The following is a 21,058-nucleotide window of genomic DNA, read 5'->3' on the forward strand; positions in this document are numbered from 1 at the left end:
CTCAGTGCTGGGCAAGGTCTTTGCTCGGGTAATTATTGATGGGGTTCGTCACCAGCTGCGTCACTGTCACAGTCACTATGATAGGGTGCCCAGATAAGTCAGGCTTTATACCAAAGAGGTCAACGATTGACCATATACTTGCTCTTCGGATCCTCACCGAATGCAGACGAGCGTTTCGGCAGGGGTTGCTTGCAGCTTATGTTGATCTCTGTAAAGCATTTTAGTCAGGGACGTTGGGGAATTCTAGGGACTGTTTGGTTCAGATTCTTCCTGAAGCACCAAATTTGGCCCATATGTCACCTATGCCATACTTTTTCGATTTTAGACGGGCACCCCCCCGTGCTGCCATGTTGGCGAAATCCAATTATGGCCGCCATCCGGATAAGAGGTCAATCATAGTTAAACCAAAAGGGCTAGAATCATGAATAATACCACTTTTAGGGGTTTTCGGGGTCGGGGAATTTGGTTCTGATTTTATTTCAACGATTTGAGGTCAAGGTCACCCCTCAAGGTCACCCTAAAGTCATTTTGGGGTCAAACCTGGCGTTTTTGGGGCGTCATTTCAAAAATGGCCTGCCTACGGCCTCTACTGCCCACCTGGGTTGTCAATCAAAATAACCCATTAATAATTTAGAAAATAAGACTTGAATGTTTTTAATTTTGACTTGTTATGTCATAAACTTTTTGTTTCATTTTAAAGATAATACCAAGTCTGTGAGTGTTGACATGTCCAGCAGCGGCGGTGGTGCATGATGGCATTCGGAGCTGTGATGTCTACCCTATCTCATGAGACTATCCTCTCCCTGTTCTTGCATGTTCAGGAGTGGATCCGGAACCTGCGACTCAGCTTGCTATCATGTCACCGTGATGACGAGATGAAAGTTCATTGCGACAACGAGCCTACATAATATGAGTGTCAAACTATGTCCTCTACCGAAATTATGAATTGGGGACTCTGTTGTCTTTGTCAATCGGACAAAACTGGAGAAGCCTTGCAAACTCTTAAAGATGAGGGACTTGTATCACTTGAGAGAGATCTCAAAGACTTCAATGCTATCAATGCCAATAATCTTCCTTCTGGTATCGATGTCACGATTAGTCAGTTGAATGATAGCTCAGGTATTGCAGCAACTCTTAAATCGGATAATGCTCAGCATCACAAAACTTGCAGGAGTTATTGTTGTTGTTCTCGTGTCAAACGGGCGAGAGAGAAGCTGGACAAAGAAGCCGGCTCTCAGAATAGTCCCCAAAAAATCAGGTCATCTTGGGAATTTCAGTCTCCAGGCAATTTTAAAGCATGAGTCACATTTGCTCTATGGCTAGGATACGGCGGCTGTACCCCCCCTGAATTGAAAGAAATGTGCGGTGGCCGCAGAGTTTCTGAGGTGGCCTCAGGGTAGCCCTTCGCCATATGGCTATCTTTTACAGGCCGTAGGGGTCTCCGTGGAATTAAAGCGCGGAGTTATAACTTTTTTCATTTCTAGGTTGGCCGTAGCAATTCGACAAGCCATAGCCATGACGTAGATGTGTTCCACGTCGACCATACGTAGGGCGTACGGTGGGCTTGCGTTATTTGTGCATTTTCCGTAGGCTCTTATCAATGAAAAATGAATTTTGCCAACCCCCCAAAAATTACGGCGGCCGCACTATTTCCACTTTCGCCTTAGGGTCCCCCTGCGGTCGCCTTGCAGGCACCTTGAAATTCTATGGCCGCCGCAGGGACGCCCTAAGGTCACCGTGCGACATCAAATCAAAGACCATACGGCACCTCCACATTTTTGGTCTCCACAATATCTTAATACCCCGTGCGGCTACCCAAAAAAATAAAAACATATGTGACTGCTATATTGTGTGACCGTGGAAATACTGTGGCCACCCTATAATTGCTGGTGGCCGTAGATTTTTTAGACCCAACGGCCGCTGAGCCAAATGTGACTGAAGCATAAGTGTTGTGTAATCTGTGAGGGGGAGGACGAGGCCAACCTCCACAAGGTAGTAACCGATGTCATAGACGCCAACCTAAAGAGTTGGGCGAAGACGAACAAAAACTTTCATTTACTTGGCAGACTGGTTGCCATAACTCTGATGCACATGCGGCTGATGCCTATTATCACCATCAATGATATGTACATTTGCGAGACTCCGCTCGCGCTGCTGAGCGACGAGAAAGGATGGGTCCCGCACCTCCGCTCTTCGATCCCATCATCTGCGCTCAAATTATAGACCTGATCGAACATTCAGACACCACTGTATTTAAGCTCTCAGAGCTACGCGAGATGTATCAAAAGCTTATGAGTGATCAAGGTCACCCATGCCGAGAAAAAAAAAGAACCACACTCAACTCGATACAAGGATCACCTTCTCGACCTCCGACCTGAATGGGCTTAGTTTTCCAAAGGGAATGAAGGCAGGAAGGATATTTACAATTCTCACAAACTGAAGGTGGATGATGAGCTGGCCAAGACATATAGGTCTCAGATTGGTCAAGAGGATGCACTTACGTTCATGCGGGCTGCGGTGATGATGCACAAGTTTTGTAGAATGAGTCAGGAGCCTTTCGACAGCTCCTTCCCCCTTAACTGCCTCACGGCTCCAGTCAACGAGGAGATGAGGAGTTTCTTCAACGTTGTTCTCCAAGGCCCATCAGCTCTTCGTGGACGTGAGAATATCGGTGGCGACGCCAATCTGGATGCCCGGGAGAAGATCGCATGCAACATCTCACAACTGCTCATCTACAATACTAGTAAGGGTTCGCACCATGCAGTCAAGACGTCTGCAGTATGGCACAACAAGGAGCGAGAAACCCCCTTCTCCCTGTATCATGGCCTCAAGCTGCACGGACATGCATTGTACAAAAAATAAATTGGGATTGACCAAGAACAGGGTATCTCGGTATCGTACAATCGTGTCATGGAAGTGAAGCGAGATGTTGCGCATGCGGTGTGTGCTCGCCATGCTCAGGATGAGGTGATGGTACCCACCAACAGTCGTCTCAAGGTCTTCACCACCCACGATGTGGATAATATAGATAGTAAAGCTCAGGGCAACTTCTCACTGGACGAGTTCTACGGATATGTCCTGAGCGTACATAGCGGCGTTTTGTCAGTAGATGTTATTCCCGAAGTATTTTAATAAAAAATATTTCCTGAATTATTTTTGTTGAAATTTTAGTAGTACCACTTTTGATCTTTGACCTTGGAACCCAAAATTGGGTACCATGACCTGAAATCATCAAAATTAGATCAGAATCAGATTCCCTGACACCAAAACCCCTAAAAAGTTGCATTATTCATGATTCTTGCCCTTTTGATTGTTAAACTACAATTGACCTCAAACCCGGATGGCGGCCATAATTGGATTTCGCCAATATGGTGGCCCCGGGAGGGGGGGGGTGCCCATCTTGGCGCCCGTCTAAAATCGAAAAAGTATGGTATGGGCAACATATGGGCCACATTTGGTGCTTTTGGAAGAATCTGAACCAAAAGATCCCTAACATCCTTGACTATTTGATTCAGTGAATCGGGATGCCCTCTGGAGGATTCTTGGTCTTCGTGGGTCCCACCAAAACTGATCAATCTGATGTCTGAAGTATACTCTGGTACTGGGAGTGCTGTGAGATGTTGTGGTACCATCTCTGACTTATTTCCAGTTGTTACTGGAGTTCATCAGGGGTGTGTACTGGCCTCCACACTTTTCAGCACTTGTATGGACTGGATTCTGGGGAAAATGTCGGAGAGATCAAGCTGTGGTGCATCATTTGGGAATGTCAAGATCTCTTACCTTGATTTCGCAGATGATGCAGTCATCTTTGTGGATACTTTAGCTATCGTTTTGGGGGCCCACGAGAAGCTGAATGAGTCGTCGGAGCCGCTGGGATTACGGGTTTCCTGGGGCAAAACTAAGATCCAGGCTTTCAATGAGATATTGGATGCAACTGTCCTGTCTGTGCCTGTTTGTGGTGAGGATGTTGAGGTCATGGAGAGATTCACTTACCTTGGCAGTGATATTCATGTCTCTGCTGGCTGTGAGTCAAAGGTCAATAGACATCTGGGTCTGACCTGGGGAGTCATGGATTCACTGGATAATGGGGTGTGGCGTGCCGGTATCTATGTGGGCGGACGAAAGTCCGAGTCTTCAGGTTCTTGGTGCTTCCAGTGTTGCTCTATGGATGTGAGACTTGGACTTTGACCAGGGATCTGAGATGGAGACTTAATTCCTTTGGTACCAGGTCTCTTCGGAGAATCCTTGGCCATCGCTGGTCGGACTTTGTGTCCAACGAGCGGTTGCTGAGAGAGACTCGGATGAGATTTGTTACCTGCATGGTCCATGAGCATCAGCTGCGGCTGTATGGACAAGTGGTTCGTTTTCCTGATGCTGATCCTGCTCACCAGATTCTCTCAGCGAGGGAGTCTAGTGAGTGGAGGAGGCCAATGGGCCGACTATGTGCCTCGTGGTTGCAGCAGGTTGATCGGCATCTCAAGGAGATGAGGATTGGCCAGGCATCTGCCTGGGGGATGGCCAGACGGAGGCCCCTGGGGTACCGGCAGGAAAGTGGACACAGCGACGCGCTGTTCTGATGCATGCTCCCATACCTGACCTGACCTGACCTGACCTTTAATTATAATCCTTTATCAAGAGTCATCCTTCATCACCTCGCTGTCCCTCACTGGGGTATTAATTCGCAATTTTGTTTGGCCTGCTCAACAATGCCTTGACTTGGGACAAGCTGCTATGGTTTCTTCACGATAAAGTTTTTGTCTTTTCAACTTTCGTCACTCATATTGAATGCCTGATCATCATACGTAAGAATAACTGGATACATTGCAATGCTTATAAACACCCTGAGACACCAGCGTTTGTGACTTTATTTCATTTTCTCACATGCCATAATCACTTGAATCTCTTAATCTGAGCTGAATTTCAAAATTGAAACTTCTTTATTCACCTCAGCAGTTCCAACTGCGATAAAAAAGTGTTCATTTGCCCAATTCGGACATCGCTTGACATTCCGGGCGTCTCCGGGTGCATGATGTTCATATGACCGATCGGTGACCGCTAATCGCTTGCAAAGCCAGTTTTTTTGGAGTGCTTGCTTGAGTGTTTAAGCTACTTTGCGAGTGCTCTTCAAGGTTCAATAGCAATGCCAAAGTGCTGTTTTCCGTGGAGACATCCCCAGAGTTAGGAATGCAAAATAAATTGGATGATTACAATGAGTAAAAAACGTTTTCAGTTCTTACAAAGTAATGAGTTGCCAAATCACGTTAGGATAGACGAGAGGTATGCACGCTCACTCTCAGCTGTCTCGCTTGGGTTTAAATCCCAACACAGCTATAATCTCTCATCCTGGTGTTTCACAGGCAGGGTGATTCATCAATGTGTGTGCCATCTCTCGAATATACATTGAACTGGACAGGACATCACATCTGCTGGAATTAACATACATACATACATCCACATACACAGGTATATCTACATATATGTGTATATGTGTATATATATATATATATATATATATATATATATATATATATATATATATATATATATATATATATATATATAGAGAGAGAGAGAGAGAGAGAGAGAGAGAGAGAGAGAGAGAGAGAGAGAGAGAGAGAGAGAGAGAGAGAGAGAGAGAGAGAGAGAGAGAGAGAGAGAGAGAGAGAGAGAGAGAGAGAGAGAGAGTGTTACGGCCTCGGGCACCGAGTGTATTATGAGGGGGTTTAATCCCCATTTGTCCTGGGGCCACCACTCACAATTAACTTTGTGATATGTTGAGTTGCTTTACAGCCACAAATACCACTCAGTTGACCACGATTTCCAGTGTCCACTCTCTAATTTTGTCGTTTAAATAGAGGTCACATGGTTTCCTGAACAAGGAGTGCGCCCTCGGAAAAGCACCAATCTTATCTTGATTAGATCTTAATTAGGGGGGCTGAGCGTTTAACCGCTGGTGCGTGCTGACTATTACAAGTCAATTCGTGTGGTGATTACCTCCCAGTCAATGCATGTTCGGACAGTGCTGGATCAATGGAAGGAAAGGACAAGCATGGACAGGTTGGAATGTCAACAAAGCAATTTATTAATAAGAAAATAAATAAATAAAAATCAAGAAAGAAAGAAAAGAAGAAAGGCACTGAGAGAAAAAGAGACGAAGAGCAGATGCTTATCTCTATGCCTTACTAAACAATTAAACATGAGACAAGGGTACCTCGCAGATCATTAAGGGGGCGGGGGGGGGGGAAGAGAAATCATCTCGCTTACCAAATAGAAGTTGTGCGTCAACTAACAACGTCCTGAAATGTGTGAGCGTGCCTTGTCCGTTGCTAGTGCCCAGCTTTGCTGTGCTCCCACTCGCGAACAAGCTGGAATGCCAATCAACGTCACATCATCACCCCCAGGGACGCCAAGAATCAGGTACGCCAAGAGCAGGTCTCGAGCAGAACAAGCATTAACGGTCCAAGCATCACCCGCTGCCAGGAGCCACAACCGACGGACAGCTGTTAGGAGCTGTGAAAAGCTGAGGCGCTGTGAGAAACCGTAAGGCTGCAAGGCCATCACCAACTGTCGCCAGCTCAGCAACCTTCTGACTGGAAATCGATGGAAATAGTCGTTTGACTGACTGTCGCAAAACTGTCACCAACTGACTGACGGACCGACTGTTTAGAAAAGCTGTCTGACTGACACCGACTTACTGAAGCAAACTCCCTCACAAACTGACTCGTTGTCAACTGACCGGTCCAGAAGAGACATCTTGTCCTCTTTTTATAGGCGGCCCATCTGGGCGGGCGCAGTCTCCAGCCAAATCCACCCTTCCCCATTTGCGAATCGTTGCCCGTGACAACCCACCCATCCCACGACCATTCCTGGCCAACAACGCCATGCCTGTGGTGCTGGACGAATGGCAAAAAGCATCTATTTGTCAGAATTACCGAGCAAAAATTTGAAGCGCTCATAAAACGTCAACAACAATTATCACCTCAATGTTCAGCCCGATATGAAAAAAAAAACAGTTTGCGTCCATAGAGCTGCTGAACGGGGTGTCAAACGTCGATGGTAAAAGGTGGGTGTCGACTGTAGAGCCTCCTTTGGGCGAACGGCTATCTCACGTGCATGAATGTGTCTGTTGTAAAGAGAAAAGGAGCTTTCCATAAGAGAGGGAATCTATTCTGTACCCTTCTCAACTCATCACATTAAGAATCCCACCAGCCATGGGGATAGGTCTATCCTGGACATACATTTTATTTTGGGAAATAACTATCTGAGGACCGAGGCGTTTGTATGCATTCATTGGATTGGATTCTGAAATCCATAAAAAATACATACATGTGTGTGTGTGTATATATATATATATATATATATATATATATATATATATATATATATATATATATATATATATATATATATATATATATATATATATATATATATATATATATATATATATATATATATATATATATATCCCTATAGGCTGGTGTTGGTGTAGTGGTTAGGGTAGCAGCTTGGGATCCAAAAGGTCCTGAGTTCAAACCCCGTTGGCCGCTTGAATTAATACACACCAGGAGGTTGACTCAACCTGTCATCCTTCCGAGGTCGGCAAAGTGAGTACCAGTGTACTGGGCCCGGTGTATGCCCCAGTTAAAATAGGTGTACCTTATCCCTGTGTCATAAGAGGTGACCAGGGTTGCATCAGGAAGGGCATCCAGCGTAAAACCTGTGCCAAATCATTATGCGGATCATAACGGATGATCCGCTGTGGCGACCCCTAACGGGAGCAGCCGAAAGAATAAGAATAAGAAGTATATATCTCTCCCTCTCTCCCTCTCTCCCTCTCTCCCTCTCTCCCTCTCTCCCTCTCTCCCTCTCTCCCTCTCTCCCTCTCTCCCTCTCTCCCTCTCTCCCTCTCTCCTATCTCTCTCTCTCTCTCTCTCTCTCTCTCTCTCTCTCTCTCTCTCTCTCTCTCTCTCTCTCTCTCTCTCTCTCTCTCTCTCTCTCTCTCTCTCTCTCTCTCTCTCTCTCTCTCTCTCTCTCTCTCTCTCTCTCTCTCTCTCTCTCTCTCTCTCTCTCTCTCTCTCCCCTAGATGACAGTGTCACCAGAGGATTTTACCTGAATACAGGACTACTAATATTATTATTGTTTTTAAATATTAAAGGCAATTATCTTAAGATCCTAGGGTTTTGAGTTCAAGCCCCTGTCAGGCTGCTGAATTAACATCAGGTTGAGTTGACTCAGCCTATTACCCTTCTGAGGTTAGCAAAATGAGTTCCAGCTTCCTGGTAGTGGGGGCATTGCATCAGCAGAATGGCTGTGCCTCCAGAAAATGATGCAGCCAAGCAGCCACAGGCTGTATACGAATAAATCAATAATGCAATCCAAATTTAATATTAAGCTGGTATTTGTCAGATAATTTCCATAATATGGAGTTCCTGTCATAAATCGCTTGTGGTTTGGGGTGGGGTCCATACAAGTGACAACACACTCTTACCAACTCATATTTGATAAAATCTATTGTGTTACCAGATATGGTATGAACTGTTTTTCTCAAAAAAGGAAATGTATGTATCCTTACATCTCAAAGTTGTGGATATACCCTTCAAGGATGGGTAGTGGAATGGCATTTGATAGGATTGTTAGGACATTAAACAACAATAATAATCCACAACTCCAATCCCATGACGGTTGACTTTAAAGTACTGTCCAATGGAAGGCCGTGACATCTTCCAGCAGAGCAAACACTTGAACAAAAGTTTACCTGTGATTCCGGTGAACGAAATAAAATTTGAAAGTAAATTTAGGTGTTGTAAACAGCATTCTAAGACTGTTATTTACACCTCCGAGCAAATATCCCATCCTTACGGAAGGGTTAATTCCCCCAGAAATAGACAGGTTGACTTGTAATACCGAGAGCAGCTCTTTACGGTACACATTTACATAAAGAGAGAATTTTGGCACTCCCCACCCCACCTTGAAACCTCGGGACTTTTTCTTTCTTTTTTTAACCACGTAAAAACTTGCCATGCACGCCGAGAGTGCAACCATCAGTTTTCAACTCATTCCATCCAGTGGTTCATGAGTGCACAGAAGTCAAACAAACACTTAGACAGACACTTCTCAAATTATCGTGGGATGGATGCTGCGTGATGTTTGGTGATGATGCCCGAAGCGGTGACAGACTAGATAAGAATAGATGCAAGACTGCTGTCACAAAACCAAAATGGATGACATTTTCCATTTTACAACCAGTGGATAATAAGGGACGTATCCACTTAATACTTTTATTGCATCAGAGTCTCTGGCTTCAGAATTTGAATCACTTTTTTTATAAGCAACTTAAACTGCATGAAGGGGTCTCAGAGGAAGAAATGCTCGTCCATCCTATGTTTAAAGAATCCCATTGAAGTAAGCACGGAGATTTGCCAATGGTGGGAAATTAAATACTGTATCTCATCTGGTGGTTTGATGGTGGCAGAACGAATGTGTTTCAACAGTAATAAAAGGCCACAGACCCTTTCGGTTTTGAGAAAAAGCAGTGTATATCTTCTTCGGCAATTGCTTCTGTTCATTTATACTTTGGAAAGGCTTGCTCTTTTTCTGTACTGACACAAAGTACAGTAACAGAAAGCAGCCTGAATGTCCACAGAATAGACTAGTGTGAGATTTCTTATTTTAACAGAGTAACTGAGTGAAAAACAGCTTCCTTAACTATCCTATGAATGCCAGTGAGAAAACCAAATTGATTTTTCCACACTGAGTACATCACTTTGACTAAGGCAAGAGAGTTGCAGCGACACAAATAGCATCGAGTGATAATGGACATTTTACATCTTTACTTAAAACTTTACATTCGAAACACAGCAAATTGTATAGGTTCACGTCCAACAAGATCCGCACTTTAACGAGTCCAAGAATCCACGTGCATTAGATCTACTAAACTTCACCTTGTTTTACAAGCTAATGGCTTTTTTTCTCCAACCTAAGTATGTCGTTTTGGGTCAGAATCAGAATGTGCCGATTAAAAATCACTTAAGAGATATGCTTTTTGGCCCAATCATTCCTTTCTTCGGTGACTCTCTATCAACCGGTTTATTTCTACAGTTGAATATAGCTGTTGGCCTACTCGACACCAGTCTTCTCCAAAACATTCTGTACTGAAGATTAGCTCAGTGACCGAAAACTTCAACCAGACATGCTTTGTTGAAGAGGACAAGAAAAGCCGTTTTTGTCTTGAGAGTTGTTGAAGATGAAGATGGCAGGAGTGTAGATGTAAACATTTGCAATCCCAAGTGAATATTGCACATTGTGCTTAAGTATGGGGGAGTGGACCATATGGAATTGGTCTTGAAAGATCTCACCACTTATCTCTTATTCTTTCAGTGATTTAATGAGCACACAGACAGGATACCCAGCTTAATATCCATCTCAGGTGCGGTGCACTGTTTATTGACATTCCTTGGCTGTGAAGAGAATCCGCCAGTTTATTGGTCGGATCTGTAAAGTAAAACCTCACTTAGCCGGACTGTATAATGATGGACCTGTTATCATGGATATGGGGGTTTCCACATGATTACAAATGCAAGGTAAATAATATGTACAATAGGGTGCTTCTAAAAAATGAAAGTTTTTTTTTTTTTAATGCGCAGAACCCGCCATTCAGTGAGGTTCCTACTAGAAATCATTGTGTTAAAATATTTTTTTTCTTGAGTCATGTTCTTGAACTTGCACAAGCGATGCAAAGTTGCACAAAGGGCATCAAAAACTGCCAAGAATGATTTTTTTCCTCTTTTCGCAGATCAATTAAAAGTTTATTTTGATATCATCTGAATTTACTGTTTTGAGGGTTTAATTAATATATTCGTATAATTAAATGCATAAAAATGATATTAAATATTGATATGAAGAAATTAAAATCAGCTCATAAATTACTAAATCGAAAAATAATGAAGTCCCAACTCAGTCCAAATTTCGGAAACGGAAAGTTTTCTTGTTGAAAGTTGCGCAATTGCACAGCAGTGAGCAGAGCCTTTCTTCATGCGTGCATGAATTAACGCGCAAGCTTGGCAAAAACTTATAACTTTTCAATGTGTACTTACCACTCTGTAACATTTCCCACTTCACCATGATGTTTTTATCTTTTTTTCAGACCAGAAATTTCTGCATATTTTGGGGGTAATGGCCTCCAGAACTAGATCGAAAAAGGCCATTTGGCTGATTGGATCCCCTAATCCAACACTTCCTGGCCAGAAGCTTCCTTCTAAGGCCGAAGTTCTCTGCTTTTTGATGTTCCTTCATGTGGAAATGAATGAGACCCTTACTGCAAGTGTGAATCAAACATCACTAGAGCTAATGAACATCTGGTCCACAGAGGGGATTCCTACGAAGCACCTTCCTGATGTGGTAGTCCATGTGCGAAAATTACACACAACGTGGCAGGGTTTAAAGAAAAGCATCAATCGGAAGACTGCTACCAACATAGAGAAACAAGACAATTTCAAGGCCGACCTGGATGAGCTGTTTGACATAGCTCACGCTGATGCTATGAATCTTATAAAAATCGATGAGGACAAGGAGTTTCTTGCTTCTCAGCGTGAAAAGGGGCGTCCAGGAAAGATCGGGAGTCTTGACTACAAGACTGTCAGGACTTCAGAGAAAATTATGAAACGTAAGGATGAAGAGAAAAAGAGGAAACAGAAGGCGCTTTTGGAGATGGCCGCAACTTCTGAAACAGCCAACCTCCAGTCTTCCTCCTCCTCCAGCTCTACTGAATCTAGTCCAAGTCGACAACCATCTTCTTCCATCCATCCAACCACCTGTGATTCCCAGCCTCCGAAGAGAAAACGTGGGACAACTGGATTAACATCTGAAGTAACTGAGGCCCTGGATAGAACTCTCCTTAGCGATCGTTCTGCAAGTCGGGTTCTAATTCCATTTGCCAAGCAATTGGGACAAGACATCAATAAACTTTCTCTCAGTCCAAGTGCCATTCGTGCCGCTCGTGTTAAGCACCGGAAGCAACGCGCTGAAGAGATAAAGCAGAGCTTTAAGGTTGACACACCCCTGGTAGTCCACTGGGATTCCAAGCTGATGCCAGACCTCACTGGAAGAGACAAAGTTGACAGGATGCCAATTCTGGTCACTGGGAATGGTGTGTCAAAAATCCTGGCAATTCCGATGCTGAAAGACTCCAAGGCGGAAGAAACAGCCGCGGTCATCTTTTCAACAGTTAAGGAGTGGAACCTGATTGGACGTGTCAAAGGGATGTGTTTTGACACGACAGCTGTTAATACTGGAATCTGGGGTGGGGTCTGTGTTCGTATTGAAAACATCCTTGATCATCAACTTCTTTATTTTGTGTGTCGGCACCATGTCTTAGAACTTGTTTTGGAAGCAATTTACTCTTCTTCGGTCGATGAAGCATCCCGAGGGCCAGACATCACCTTATTCCAAACCTTCCGGGACTGCTGGCTCCATTTTAATTTCACGCAGTACTTGACTGCTGCTGATGATGCAAGCACAGCCACCGATATCCATCCATGGGCCAATTCTGTCATTCAGCATGCCCAAGAGCTTCTGAAGCAGAAGCATCCCTGAGACGACCACAAAGAACTTCTCCAACTGACGATTATTTTCCTTGGAGGCGTCCCTTCTGGACATTAGGTTCCAACATTCAGGGCACCTGGCGCCGTTCACCGAGCACGTTGGATGGCTCGTGCAATTTACTGCTTCAAGATCTGGATGTTTCAAGGGAAGTTCTCGGATTTTCTCACTAAACGCGCGTCATCATCCCGCAGTACATGTCGCACAGAACGCCTGTTTAGCGGGATCAAGCAGGTCTGTCTTTTTGTTGCTAAGCACTATATCCAGGCCTGGTTCGACGCTCGAAATGCTGCTTCCGCGCCAAAGAATGACCTCCAGCTCCTTCAAGCCCTCCATTCCTTGAATCATGCTGCATACAAAACAATGAGCCGCCATCTGTGGTACCTGAGCGAAGTTAACGTCGGCCTTGCACTCTTTGATGACAACTTAGATTCGTCAGAAAAGATCGCCATGGTAATAAACATGAAGGACGTGGAGGGTTCAGAGGATCCATCTCGACGAGTCTGGCTTCCCAATCCAGAGGGAAAGAAGCTGTCTGACCTCTGCTCCTCCCAAACTAAAAATCTCTTTACGCTCCTCGAGCTGCCAGAAGACTTTCTCGAGGAAAAGGATCCATCAAACTGGAAGAGCTTTGAATCCTACGTCAAAGCAAAGCAGAGGGTTGACTCTTTGAACGTCGTGAATGATGTGGCCGAAAGAGGAGTCGCCCTCATCCAAGATTTCACGAAAGCTGGTCGAACAAGAGATGAAGCTCAAGTGCAGTACCTTGTTCAAGTGATGGAGGATGACCGACGGAAATACCCAAAGGCCTCAAAGGAAACTTTGATTTTATAAAGGCATATTATTTACTTTTCAGGATAATTTTTTTAAATTGTTTTCATCAAAAGAGATTTTCATTTTAATTTAGCCATGTTGTACTAATGGAGAAGGATGTCAAGTGCCTGAGCAAGTCCTAAATATTATTTAATCTTAATAAAACTTGGAAGATTTTAGTTTTTCATGAAACCTCACCATTTGGAAGGTTCTGCAAACTTCTATTGCAAATTTGAATTTTTACCATAGTAGCTAAAAGCGCCCTAATGTACATCCTTGAAGTCAGAAATACAACGTGAAAGCTTGTGGTTCACCCAATGTGAAAGCTCAGATTGACTGACATGAGATTTAGATGAGAAGTTAAGAGATTTTCTTTAGAAGAGATGACTTATAAGAGAAGATGAGAAGTCAAGAGATTTTCTTCTGTTTCATCTACAGTACTTTGCCATAAACTCTAATTACAGCATTCCACTCTTCACACATTTTATCACAACAAACTAGTCTGCATTATATGCACAGTCTGCCTTCTTCCATTGTGCCCATAAAGCTGTACAGCACATCAAAGGCTTTCTTAACCTGAGACTATTTAAATTTTTGAATCTTCACCATGGCATATTTAAGGTCTTACACTGCAGGTTTTCCCAAGGTTATATTCAGTCTTGATGGATCGATTGCTCACGCCTTCCTCCAATTTCTTCAAAATTTTACATTTACTAGCCAAATTGATGGATGTCTTCAGAATTCCTGTATCCATTAAGCCACTGACAGTTTTCTTCACTTCTTTTCGTATCAATTTCAATAGTCATGCAAAGGTCGGTTATATGCCAATAGTTATGTTAATATTTTAAACAGCACATATACAGATAAGTAAAGTAACTATTCATTCTGACTTTATTCTCCGAATCATTCTGACTGATGAAAAACTGATAAAGAAAGTTTAAACAACTTAACAATATGTACTACGGTGATAAAATCTGAGGGAAAATAATTCGAAATTTTAAAAATGCTTCACTTCACTCAATACAAACGGAGGTTGAAACTTAAGCAAACAACAGAGCTTCACGTCAAAGCAGAAGTGAGTTTTCTTTACTACTGCCAAATATAAGTAGCAAGTTTGACTCATGGATAGTGTGGTTGGATGGTCGAGGGGTACGAACACTTGCTTTTAAGCTGTCTAGCCTGGGCTTGAATCTTGGTCCAGCTAGATGAGGCATCATTGTGTGTGTTCTATTTGTTCTAAATGCTTAGTGTCCAACAAGGAAGAAGCACGTACCATTTTAAAAGTCTGTGGTTGACTCTGCCAGGGTTCACACAGACCTCGCAGACTCAGAGCAGATGCTCTGACCATTACTCCAGCAATGAGATGGGACCATTAATTTTCTAATTTTTTTTTTTTTAAGGAACATTTTCATTGAGCATGGCCTGCATCAAGGATTGTTACATCAAGCTGGCATGGTGGAATGGCTGCTGAAATCAGTCCAAAAGGAAGAACACAGTATTAATGTGATCTGTATACCAAGGAATGGTAGCTGAGAAGATGTCACATCTCATTAAGCAACAGAAGCTTATTGCAGAGCGATGTGTGAAGCCAGAGCATTCCAATGCATTGGATGGCTGTCATGAAGCACTGGCTTCAACGAAAACATTGATTGCATCACTAAGGAATGTATCTCCGGAAACCGACTTCCGGTTTTGGTTAGGAGCGACGAGAGGTCTCCTTCGGGGCTCCCTGCTGACGTTCTCAAAGTTAAGTTTCTGGTTGTTATTTGTCCCGTTTTAACTGTTTAATTTTCTCACCTACATTTTACTGTGTGTTCCTAGTTCGGTTTTGTTTCAAAAATCGTGCTATTTTGTGAGTATTTTTGTCGACGTTCTTACATGGTGTTTGAGGCCTAGGCCTTGGCCTAGGTTTGAGGCCTACCGGTTCCACTCGGTGTTCGATCGGTTTTTTTTGTTTTTTTTGTTTTTTTTTCTCCTCATTACCTTCAATTTCTATCCTCCCCATTACCTTCAATTTTCATCCTCCCCACTTTCCAAACATCCCCCATTTTCCCAACGAATCTCTTTCTTATCTCAAAAAAAATAAAATAAAATAAAAAAATATATACCCAACAACAACAACAACACGCTCACTTTCTCCCGATTCTGCTTCTTCTTCTTCCTCTTAACTTCCTCCTTGTCTTCTTCCTCGATTTTTTTTTTCCTACACTTCTATGACCTAATCTGTTGAACTCTCTCAAACATTAATATTAACAACAAAAAAGATCTTATAATGCTTCATCTTCCTCTCTCACACATGTGGGACTCTTTACTGTTTCATAATGCACTACTCTTCTGCTATTTTAACAGACTGCTCTCATTTCGACCTCTCCTTCATTCCTTGTCTAAAAAATCCAACTATTACAGCGCTTCTTCTCTCCATTCTCTGAATTCGCCTTCATTGCATCCATCAAGAATTGTGTTAAATCGCATCTCTGACCTAAAACTTTTAAAAACCACAGTTTGCCATGGATGTTCGCTTTCCATCAACCATTCTTTTTTTTTCCATCTTCAGTGCCAACTCACCCCCTCACCCCTCACTCTCACTCTAAAAGCAACCATCCCACTCTTCTCCCCCCAAGCCTCCCTCTCACCTCTCTCAAAAATTCCCCCCTCACCTTTCTCCCACCTTTCATCCCCCTCACTCATCCTTCTCAAAGTTTCCCCCCCTCTCATCCACCAAGCTGCCTCCCTCCACTGCGCTCTCACCTCCATCTCTTCACTCCACCTCCTCAAATCCTCAACTGCCTTCTTCCTTGTCTCTTGTCCCCCCTCTCCCCCAGCACCACAGAGCCTTTTCTCCTCCTCATTCGGCCCCCTCCCCTCGCTATTCTGCAATACCCCACACTCTTTTAACAACCCTCCTTACCTCCCCCCTTCGTCCCTTGTCCTACCCTCCCCCTCCCCCTCCTGCAACAAAAGCCTCCTCCCCTACCTCTTCATTAAAAGTGTGGACCTCAAATATCCGGGGCCTTCACTCAAACCTTTCAGATCTTTCCATACAGGTTGCCACTGACAAACCAGACATTATCTGCCTAACAGAAACTTTCCTCTCCCAAGACGTGTCTGACTCCCAAGTATCTCTCCCCGGTTACTCCCTCTTACGGTATGACAGACCTGAGCCTCGTCCTGGTGGAGGTGTTGCTCTCTTCATCAAAGACTCTATTCCTCACTCTCCATGCACTGCTCTCACTCCCCCACACCCCCAGGAATACCTCTGGCTTCGGCTTCCCCTCCACTCCCACCTCATGTTTATATGTGTACTGTACCGTCCACCGAACAGTGATGACTCCATCTACACCTCACTATCCGAAAACATGGACCATCTTCTATCTTCTCATCCAAACTCTCTCTTCCTCTTATGTGGTGACTTCAATTGTCATCACGCTAGTTGGCTAGGTGTGGGTACCTCTCTCACCTGCCATGGCACCTCTGCAAAAGCTTTCTGTGACTCATTGGGACTGACTCAATCGGTCAACTTCCCAACCCGGATCTCAACCAATGGTACTCCATCTCTTCTGGATCTGATTCTGACAAATTTTCCAGACAATTTCTGCTGCTCTTCCTTCGCTCCAATTGGTTCTTCTGACCACGTCCTTGTTAAAGTGGACATCTCTCTGGCTGTTATCAGAGAACCACCTCACCGCCGTCGAGTCTGGCATTTCACTCAAGCCGACTGGCAGGGTCTCCGAGCAGCCATCAAACTTAAAGACTGGTCTCCTATCACTACTTTCTCAAACAACAACTCATCCTGGGAATTCTTTCAAAGAAACTTGCTCTCCCTCATGCACAGATTTATCCCCTCTCGCGTTCAGTTGTCCTACCCTTCCTCCCGCCCTTGGTTTACTGAAGCTTGTGGCGAGGCAGTTGTCCTGAAACAACTTGCCTTTGCCTCATGGAAAGCAAACGCAACTGAGGGCAATCTCAGTTCTTTCCACAAAGCTCGGAACAAGTGTGTATCTACCCTCAGGAGAGCCAGAAAACAACATCTTTCTCATCTCAAGTCTGCACTCTCAAACCTCTCTCCCTCCTCAAAATCCTGGTGGCGTTTAATCAAATCTGTTTTTGGTGTATGTTCCCCCTCCATCCCCTCCCTTACCTCAAATGGCCGCACTGCTGATTCCACACGTGATAAAGCTGAATGTCTAAACTCGGTGTTTGCAGCTAAATCTTGTGTCCGAAACCCATCACTATCTCTACCCACTTTACCCAGTCGCACCCAACTGTCACTGGACTCTGTATCTTTTTCTTCTGACAAAGTGGAGAGCTTGCTTTCAAACCTCAAGTCAGATTCTGCAACCGGTCCAGCCGGCATCAGCCCACATGTCCTCAAAGCCTGCTCTTCTGCTCTTGCTCACCCTCTCTGTTCTATTCACCCTCTCATTTGCCCAAGGTCATCTGCCATCTGCTTGGAAATCTGCTAACATCATTGCCCTGCATAAAAAGGTGCAAAACAGATCCCTGCAACTACAGACCAATCAGCCTTCTCCCAATCATCAGCAAGGCTATGGAATCCATCATCGCTTCAGACATGAAATCCTTCCTCTTCTCCAATGGCTTGATTTCCAATCATCAATATGGTTTCAGACAAGGTCACTCTACCCTGCATATGCTGCTTCTGCTCTCCCATCAATGGATGGCGGTCCTCAATGCCAGACAGGAAATCCGAGCCGCATCCCTGGACATATCACGTGCTTTTGACACAGTCTGGCACCCTGCACTATTCACCAAACTCTTTTCCCATGGTATTCAAGGCCATCCCCACTCATGGCTCACAGACTTCCTCTCCTGTCGCAGTCAACGTGTGGCCCTAAATGGAGTTCTTTCATCCCCTCTTCCTGTGCAGGCTGGAGTTCCTCAAGGTAGCGTTCTGGGCCCTGTTCTTTTTAGGGTTTTCATCAATGATCTCTCGGACTCTCTGGAAAATCCTCTATTTCTCTTTGCCGACGACTCCACCCTCTGCCGTACCATCTGTCATCCCTCAGACCGGCAAGCAGCAGCTTCTTCGCTCACTGCAGATCTGGATAAAATCACAAACTGGTCCAACACGTGGAACATGTCTTTCAATCCAGACAAATCTCACACTCTCACTATGTCTCTTCGAAAGGAGCGTTTAGAAAACCCCCCCATCCACTTTCTCAACAATCCTCTGGAAGAAGTCTTTTCTTTCAAGCTTCTGGGTCTCACTATCTGCCATGACCTTTCCTGGGAAAGTCACATTTCCAACCTCGCCTCAAAAGCCAGTCGCCGACTGGGAATCCTCCGTCGTGCAGTCCTTCCTCGGCCCTCTTGAGCTCCTGACCACTTACAAAGCTTTTGTCCATAGCATGATGGAGTACTGCTCTCCCCTCTGGGCTGGTGCTCCTGCCTCCCACCTTTCTCGGCTTCATGCTGTCAAAACCAGGGCATTTAAGATCATCGGCATCTCCCGCAATGAAGCTGAGTCTTTTGGCCTCTCACTCAATCACCGCAGGTTGGTCGGTGGTCTTTCTGTCTTCTACCGACTCCTCTCCAGCCATGCCCCCCCTGCTCTCTCTGCGATTTGTCCCCACCACATTTCCACAGGGCGCTCAAGGTCCGCCAACAACCCCCTTTTGGTAAAACTACCAAAATCATGAATCACTGCTCATCTTCACTCTTTCATTCCTCTTTTTTCCTGCCTTTGGAATAAACTTCCTCACTCTATTCTTTCCCATTCTTCCCTCCAGGCTTTCAAAACAGCTGTTCACCACCACCTCTTATCTTCCCCCATCCAAATCCTCGATCTTTTCTACCCCCGATAATCCACCCAAGCCCACTTCCTTCAATTCCCCTGCTTTCCTTCCTGAAAGTCCCTGTAATGTCCATCTTCTCTTCGCCATGTTCCCCGTCCCATCCCCATCCCTCTCCCTTCCACAGTTCACCTAATGTGTCTCTTCCCCACTGTTTTGTCCCTTCCACTCCCACGCCTCTTGTCTCATGCCTCCTTGCTGTGAGTTGTGTGTTAGCTCTCATACGAGCCTCGACCAAGGTATACAAAAAAAAAAAAAAAATCTGAAAAAAAAATCCAATCAATTGCAACCATACTCTGTGCAGAGCATTGGTGCTGCCAAAGCATTCTGCTGGGCAATTGGGCACAATCCTGGATGGCTCACCACTCCAACACAGGATACTCAAATGGCTCAATCATCCCAGCAAGCTGGCACTCATTTAACAGACCTCAGAAGGTTGGCAGGCTGAGTCAACCCCACCTGGTATTAATTCAAGGGACAAGCAGGATTTGAAATCATGATCCCAAGATCCCAAACCCATCACCCAAACCATTAAGCCTACACCAGGTATAAAGTATTTGAAATGGTAGAGAAAGTAGTCAAAGAGAGATATCAGTAAAGCAGAGCACAGAACATCCCTATGCACGGTGCAATGGGACTGGCAGTGCGGCCTAGAGGTACGCGTAGTCACCTCTAAGCTGTCTTGCCTGGGTTTAAATTCTGACCCAGCTACAAACTGTCATCTGGTGTTTCGTAGGCATGGCGATTCATCAATGTGTGTGCTGTCCATTGGATGTACGTTAAACTGGGAGTCGTATCTGCTGGTGTTAAATGGTGGACGTTAAAGATCCCACAGTGTCCTTCGCTCAGAGTAGGCAAGCTGCTGCCGGCACCCTGGCCAAATTACAAATTCCTGCCCTAATCTTAGTCAAATGTCAGGCCTAGCCAACCGGTTCGTGAAAGACTTGAGCTAAACTTCTCCCCAGCGAATCCCGCAAGAATGTAGGAATAATTGTTACCGTAAAGAAGGAGAAGAAGGTTGGCTGATGAAGGTGATGTTAGCTGACTTCCAAGCAGATGGAAGATGACCTCGGCCAATTGATAGGGTAAATATAACAGAAATTTTGTGAAGTACAACATGTCTTTTGATTGAATCCATCAGCGAAGCGATGGGTAAAAATTGCTAGTCTTATAAACATTGTGAACCATGGTGTCTGTGCGTTCATCTGTCTCCTGTTTATGCCGGCCACTTCCTGCACTGTGCCGGCCACTTCCTGCACTGTGTTTAAAAAGCTGCTGATTGGTTATTTTGCATTTTAATTTCACTTACCGTGATGCAATGTTGTCAGTCACTTTCTTGATCTTTCCAGTGGTGTTTAAAATCAACATGAACATCTGTATTAAAGTGGATTTAATATAGATCTTCATGGAGTAACACAATTAAAACAACTATATTTTGCCCTCTTTTTAGACAAATCCAACCTTCGCCGCCTGATGTTGCACCACCATTTTGTGGTGGACCATATAAGTTGCTGAGAGCTTTGGCTCTCAGTGAAACCTAGAGTGCAACACAATTAACCTTTTTATAAAGTCCATGAAATAATTTAAATTGATAGATTAACCTTAACCTTTCCCATCATTGGCGATGGGTACTTTTGCTTGTGTCTGATAACATCGATACTTTTTGTAAAGCCACTGTCACACCTTGACGTTTTGGCCAGCGTATGGCAACGTATGAAAATGTATGTAAAACGCTGGTGTACGCTGAACTATTGATGTTTTTTTTTAATTTTTGGGCGTATAATAACGTGTTGGACGTATGCATAACGTATTAGTAATGTACACAGAACGTTTT

At 44.3% G+C, this 21,058-nt stretch overlaps 1 pseudogene; it reads left to right on the plus strand.

Annotated features, from left to right (window-relative positions):
* Window positions 1–923: 923 nt before the first annotated feature.
* Window positions 924–21,058, plus strand: part of LOC147023295 (uncharacterized) — a 53,304-nt pseudogene continuing 33,169 nt past the window's right edge.

This window comes from Eptatretus burgeri, chromosome 7 (assembly GCF_056783735.1).
Source record: "Eptatretus burgeri isolate ZD-2024b chromosome 7, Ebu_testis_v1, whole genome shotgun sequence".
In the NCBI taxonomy this organism is placed as follows: Eukaryota; Metazoa; Chordata; class Myxini; order Myxiniformes; family Myxinidae; genus Eptatretus; species Eptatretus burgeri.